This window comes from Camponotus vicinus, unplaced genomic scaffold (assembly GCF_025532165.1).
Source record: "Camponotus vicinus isolate PSW18456_S1 unplaced genomic scaffold, iyCamVici1.0 SCAF_13, whole genome shotgun sequence".
Lineage (NCBI taxonomy): Eukaryota > Metazoa > Arthropoda > Insecta > Hymenoptera > Formicidae > Camponotus > Camponotus vicinus.
In genome coordinates, this window is record NW_028141949.1 from 8,889,629 (window position 1) to 8,897,530 (window position 7,902).

Consider the following 7,902-nt stretch of genomic DNA (forward strand, 5'->3'; position numbering starts at 1 on the left):
ACCACGAGCGAAGTCCTGAATACTGAATATTAATATTAACACTATTGATTTGAAGTAATTTTATGTTTCAATTCTTTAACACTACGCTATAATTTCATTGATCATACAGAATATTAATTGTTCCATTATTATCGTTATTATTAATGTTCGAAATTATACATAGCAAGTATTATATTTAAAATTCATAATGGAAAGATATAATAAAGTCTTTACTGCAATAGTTATAAAGCCTCAAATAATTAATTTGAAGACTATATTAATTTTACTTGATTAATATATAAGACCAGCTATTCGGTTAGCACTGGTGGCTTGCTAATATTTTGGTAGTATAAAATAACTAAATGTAATGGACATCAAGTAAATGCGAATATACAGGGTGATTCTAAATAACTTTATGTTTTTGCAAAAACATAATCTTGACCGAATTCTAAGACGATTTTTCCTTTGGCAAAATTTCGTGCAAAGCATAGTTTTTGAATTATTAAAGGAAGTAGTTAACGTATGACGGGTCGAATACAAGAGGCAGGCAAGGGTGGCGCGATTCACCATCAGACGCGGGTGCTTACGCGGGGCGCCTGCTGCGATCAGCTGGTCGCTATACACATACAGACACACATGCGAACACATACATTCTCTCTCTCTCTGTCTGTCTGTCTGTCCGTCTGTCTGTCTGTCTGTCTGTCTCTCTCTCTCTCATTCGCTCACTCACCTGTAATTTTTTTTTTTACGAGAGAGGGGAAAATGCATTTTATGCATACCCACCGGTCGATCCAGTGAGTTATGTGGGACTCGAGTACCAAGTCGAATTACCAACTCGGTACTCCCTACACACTAAAAACCCCTGTTACGTCCTATTCAATCGTTTGTCCAACGATTCTACAGGGCTCGCAGGGACGAACAAGGTTGTATCTCTCTTTCTTTTTCAGGGCAACCTGCTAGGCCGGCTATACCCTGGGACGCCGAGATTCAGGATCTGTATGAAGCTCCTTTTCAGGAATGCTCAAGTTGACGAATGAATAAAAGTCGAATCCTTGTTATGATGTTTCCTTACAAGATTTCCTTATTTATTATTGTCATATCAAGAATACAAAAATACATATATATATATTTTCAATTTTATTAGCCTGATTTTGTAAGGTATATTCAACGAAATGATTTAAAAACTATTTTAGATTATCCCTTCTTTCCTCAATTTATTGTTAAATTATGTGTGATACACGTCATCTATAGTTCCCAAGAACTCCTCACTATTTAGATAATCTAAAATATTATTGACTTCTTGGTCTGCCAAACTCTCGTCTATAGGAGAGATTTCTATGGGGTCGAACTCGAATTCTCCGGGTCTAACGGGAGAGTAATTCGGGATTGAGTAGTCGGAGAATGAGTCCGGGCTGTCTGGACGGCGGAGAAACGTAGTCTGGACCTGTCGGTCCTGTGTCACTGGGCTTCTTCTTATCTCCGCGTTGCACTCCCAAGCACGGAGTAGCCCTGGCGGAATCCCGGCCGTATGGTCGTCCAGGTCATAAACTATTGTAGAGTCGTCGCTCGAACTGCCCGAGCTTTCGTCTGTTGATTCTAGCTCCTCTTCTGATTCTTCACCAGCCGGTATCGCTTGGAGGTTATGTTCGCTGTTGATTTCGGGGTTGACCTCGGGGAGCAAAGGGGCGAAGGAAAGATGTTGCGGAATATTTTCGCGATCGTTTACTGCTCGTACTATTTCGTCTGGAATTTCGTCCCGATCTACGAATAATTGGCGCGCGACGGAACGTCGGTCCCTTAATAATCGCTGTCTAAATAGCTCGCGACGCCTTATACCTGCTTGGAGGAGGGGAATCTGACAACGGAGAACGGGGTCGATGCGCCGTGCATTAACCATCTACCGAGAAATATTTATTGTTCATTAAAATTTTCTTTCTATTGTTTCGGAATGACTCGAGGATAAAGTTACTTACGGTTATGAGTTTCGAGAGGGGACACCTGTCAAAATGAATGTGGCGCGTAAGTACGGAGGTTCGTAACACGTTTAGAGAAAGAGACAGGATAGATTCTGAAATACCGACTCAACTCAATTATTATAAGGGAGGATTATTAGTTAGTCACTTCTCATGCAATGACAAGGAAAAGAGGGGGGTGTAAGGATGTTTGAATATAAGATGGATACCGTGCCTGCTGGTTTAGTTTTATTATTATAAAATAATTCTTCTAATATATTATACTAAACCAGAGTTATCATACTATGTGTCAGTCCTTAAAGAGCGCGTCCCGTGCTCTACGACAAGTGTCGATGTGCAAGACGTTACGTCACAGCGGCACAGAGTCCGTAAAGAAATTCCTCTAAAGAAAATTCTTCGCGGAAACGGCAGAGGAGTAGGGTAGGCTACCCAATGCACATCGATTGACAAGTCGAAGGCGACGATTCACTCTTGTGGATAAAACCAAAGACAGACTGAGCGTTTAATGTTCAAATGCAATCAACGTACTCGTGTTATCAGAAGGAGAAGACGTTGGAACTGTATGAAGGTAAGTTGTTGACTCTATTACACGTAATAAAATTCTTCAATAGGGTATGGAAAAGTAATAATAATATTCGGTTACTAGTTGCAGATCACGAGAGATGAAAAGGAAAATATTGAGTAATTAAAGCGAGTACTTACCCAAAAGTACTGCCGTGGGAACGTGCGTCGAATCTCCGTGGAAGACAGTCAGCCTCGGCGATGCCTCTGAGGGAGAGTCGAAGGAGTCGGTGATAAAGAAGTGGCAGAAGACCTCAATGATGTTTCGAATAAGGCACTTTATTATTTAAAGTACACTGATATTTGACAGCTCTCGGGACTAAGTCCTTAGCTCGGAAAATATTCAGAGACTAAGTCTTTATTCGCTTCGTAGATGCTCGTGATCGCTGTTGTTCCTTTCTTCTAGAGAGCTCCAGGTCAAATGCACGGAAGACTGAGCTGCGCTCCCTGAGGTACCCTCTGGTCCCTACTCCGTGCCGGGCGTTCGCAGTGGTAGGAGAATGCGGCGCTCCCGGGCGTAGGCGGCTCGACCGCCGTTTGCCGTTATAGCTATCCTTCTTCTTCGAGCGCGCTGTGACGTAGTGGGCGTGCTCTTGCACGGGGATAGTGGGGACGACGGAGCTGTCAGTATTATTCGTGCGTCGAGCTCGTTAATTCATCTTACAAACGGTAAGGTTTTTATAATAGTCTTTTAACAACCAGAATTATTGTAGTTTGCAGGCATATATTTTTCAATGCAAAATTTTAGCCTCTTTCAAAAGAAATGTGAACGGTCTTTCTAGCATGCTCCGTTCAAAAGTAATATTTAACTCATCTTCCATTAATTGTATAGTTTTAGTTAATAATATTGTTAATAAATTCTGGTGTTATAAACCATTATATAATTACAGTTGTCATATAATAATTATACGGTATATATAGATGTATCTGTACATGTGTATATAGGTGCATGTACATAGTACTTTTGATTAATATTGATTAAATAATTGTTAATAATAATTGTGTCGCATTATAATATAAAAGTATTTTAACCGTTGCAGTTCTTTGAACAAAAGATGTGGCGAGTTGGTCTTATCGCACCGGACGCAGGTGTTCGCCGTGCCAGGCAGTCGCGCCAGGCTTTATCTTATCGCCGAGTGGGCTCATGTGCAGCTGCACCGGATGAAGCTCGGAGGGTCGCTTATCTTTTGGTGAGTGAATTTATTCTTATAGCGTTTTATAAGTCGAACTAATAATTTCGCTTGTTATAATTTATCCATATATTTCTTATTGTTAATTTTATTACATAGAATATACATATATACATATGTGTATACACATTGTTTTGTAAAATCTAATAAATGTAGTTGTTAAATTTTTAACTACATTATTGAATTTGTTTTGTAATTATTTAATAATTAAATATGTATTATATTTCCTTTTTGAAAACTAGAAGTTTGCTTAAAATGTATTATTGTCGAATCTCCTTAATTAATGATATGGCCTAATTTGACATACAATATATATATTCTTTTATAACTTATAATTTCATAATAATTTATTACGCTCGCAATAAGAATGCGCTCTTTATAATATTCATGCATGATATATTCTCGAGTCCCCTTTGTCTTAAGACTCGGCGCGGACGTTGAAAACATTAGGGGACATAACGCGGTGCAGTGGCTCTTATAAGGAGGCTTATAATTCATCTTAATAATTAGTACATATAGAATCATGTATATTGAATTTTTATAAGACCGTACATTTATCATTATTAATGTTGGAATTAGGCTCGTATTCTGTTCTCCTTTATTATTATATATATATTTTTAATTTCCCTTATTGAATTTTCTGTTTTATTCATATATATTTTATTACCTTACATTATTTATTATCATTTATTTTTATGATTAAATTTTTGTGTGCAATAAAGTCATGTGTGCAATGTGTATGTGCGCAATAATGTCGTGTGTGCAATGTGTTAATATGATTTGCTTATTTTATGTGTGCAATAATGTCATGTGTGCAATCGTACTTTCGTATTTTCATTTTTTTTTCGTGTGCAATAATACATGTAGGCAATCGGGATGTAGGCAATCGGGAATGTCGGCAAAAGAAGCTGTCGGCAAAATGTTGTGCACAAACGAAGCAGTTGGCAATCGGGAATGTAGGTAAACGGGACTCTGAGGTGTAGTCAATGGACATAAGGAATTCGATTTTCGGATAATGGGCATATATGTATGGGCTTATTAATTAGAAAGTATCTAGTAGAAATTTGCTCAATTAATTATGCTTTTAAGAAATATTGATTTTCAGAAGGGTTCATTAGTAAGGTTCATTTATTTGATAAATAATGGATTATTATTTAGTCATTGTTAATCACTTGTTATTATATTTTGATTATATATGAGATTTTGCAATTAAATAACCAAAATGAAAGTATATATGTATTGTCGGGCAATAATTTGTAGACAAGAAATTGAATTTTATTTTACGTCATGGTTTTATAAGAATATTATTTTAGAGTCTCTTTTGTCTAAAGGCTAACGCATGAACGTCGCATGCAATAGGGGAGAAAAGACTGTTGGTGTATTCCAACAGATAACGCGGCGCGTTGGCTTTGCCTTGAGCGCTTAGATTGACTTATTAATTCACGCGTATAAAATCACGTTGCTATTTTATTCTTATTATTAATTTCCCGGTACATACACTCGTCATCCTGATTTTGGTAATTAATTATTATGTTCTTATGCTTAGAGTTTAAATGTGTTATTAATTAAATTTTTCTTATTTGTCTAGGTTGCATTTACATATATAATATATATGTTGGAAAGGATATGGGCCAATGGATTATTCACGGATGACAGACAGGCTTAAAGCATATGAGAATATGCAGTTGTTACGTCCAGGCCGTTAAAAGGATGGGCCCTCTGTAAGGACGCAAATTACTTACCCCGTAACACACTTGTTAGGGCGCGTGTATATATCGGGTCGAACGGATTTTAAGGGCTTGACACAGGTCAGGGACCGAAACGGTCTCTTTAACTCTGTGAAGTGTTAAGCCTAAGTGTCCGCTCGGCGGTCCCTTTTTGGTAAGGGAATTTAATCCCTTTTACTCGGGACGGGACCTTGTGCGATCGTAGGATTCAAGGAAGAGAGCGGGTAAAGAAAAATAATTTAATCATAAAAATGATATTTATTCATAAATACTAAATTAATGGTTAATACATTGATACAAATTTACGAGAAAATCTAGTATTTATTATATCCCTAGAGCGTGGATATGTTTGAGACGTGTTTGTGTGTGTATTAAATTTTGCGGATGTTACAATAGTGCGGGGGTCATCAGTCAGGATGAATGGGAGAACCTAGCTCTAAATTTTTAGTCCTGACTGGGTTTACAATGACGTTGCGGTTAAAAAGAAATATTTAAATCTTCATGTATATAAACTGTACCTGTATATGAAGGAAGAGAAAATATAGGATCAGAGATTTTGAATTAAAGAATGGAAGAATGAGATGAGGATAACAAGAGGTTTACACATAGAAGTTAGCAGGATTTCGAGATTAATTCGTCAATTCTTCAGGGTCTATATAATATTCAAGGTAATGGGACTCCTCCTCAAGGTCGGGGAGGTCTCTCAAAAATTCTTCAAGGGCTTCGTTGATTTTGGATGATGTGGGAGAAGCAGAGGGAGAGTAACTGGATGGGGAGGAGAGATAGATTTTTGAATTGGAGACTGTGGGGGAGTAGGTGAACTGGGACTTCGGGGAGGAAACAGGTGAATAACTGGGAGTAAGAATAGGAGAATTAGTTATATAGCGAGTGCCTTGGGAGGAGTTCTCTAGATTATCATTATTAATATTTTTTACGGAGTTTAGGTTATGCTTAGTTAACTGGATATTGTTTATTCCGCTATTGTCTAGAGTGTTATCATTAAAACTATTAGTTTGTAAATTGCTAAGATCGAGGGGTGGCAGTTCGTTGTGTTTCTAGTTCTCGAAGAGCCCGCCTCCGACGATTCCGATACCGTAGTGCGATACGCTGACTATTGAATCGCGGCACTGATAAATGATAAACGCGATTTATTGCTTCTACTATCGCTATTATTATTGTCAAGGAACGATCCTTAGGTTATAGGAATAAGTTCTTTTATCCTTTAAATGTAAATTTCAATGTAATGGATGAATAGATTGTAAATTGTACGTTAACAATTTTCTGTTTCGATTGTTTAATTACAGATCAGGAAACCGTTTATTAAAGATCTGATTTAAATTTCTAGTTGGTATTTTAAATTAATAATTAAGGATCGTCTCTCGAAAGACGAGAGAAAATAAAAAAATAAAACCGGGACTGGTCTAACTTACTATTTATAGAGTGCGTTGCGAAAGATTGTAGAAGATCGGGTCCGTAGAACGGGGCTCTCTTCTTGATTGTGGGTGCTCTAGGTATTGAGGTCGGCAGGAGAGTCAGTAGCTCACTGTCACTTAAATTGATTTTTAAAATTTACTAGTGACTGTTACCCGGAATCGAGAGTCGTCGGATAATTGAGAAAATTATAAGAACTGTTAAATGGTTAAATCGGGTAAATGAGAACTACTAAAAAACTGTCAAAGGACTGCGAGAAAACTGCCGAAAACTGTTGAAAAGAATGGTGAAAAACTGGTCCTCGCGTCTTGTGCTCGCATTTTTTAAAGTCATTGCTCCTCCTCTTTGCTGGGTGGTGGGAATCTTCTTTAACGAATAATTTCAATTACTCCCTTCTCAAGGGCAAGGAGGTTGACCTTTTGAAGGAGGGGCGTTCTCTAGGATTCTTAATTGGTTAAACCCCTTTAGGTTGAGACTTAGTTTTATCCAGAGAGTGGGAGTAGAGTGACTAATTTACGGTTCATGAGAATTTGCTCGTGAATCAACATATGTGTCATCTCAAAGATTGTTTAGTTTTCTTTTTGATAATTTTCCCAATATCCAGTATGCTTTTTGTCTAAATTGTCAAATAGAAAAGTTTCATATGGACCATTATAAACATGCGAAGCACTTGGATTTTTACGTGACAGCTGTAACTACAATTTTGTTTTAAAAAATCTTAAGTTATAGCTACTGACCATCCTTCGAATGACTTTTATTTATTACTTTTTATTTCGAGAGACAGAGTTACGTATGCTTATTGCTGATAAGGATTTCTTTGCTTCCTTGAGCGGAGGTGGTCTTATGTTTCACCGGACGCACCAACTATAAGCATATTCGATTATTTGATTTCATAGAGAAGATTTTGAGTTGACAATGACTGACCGTCTGCGTAATGTCAAATTTCATTTATTATTCTCTGTCTCCGATATCTATGAGTAAAAATTGGTCCTACTAATATTTATTGTATAGTTTCGAGGAAAGAAAAGAATCGCGGAGTCC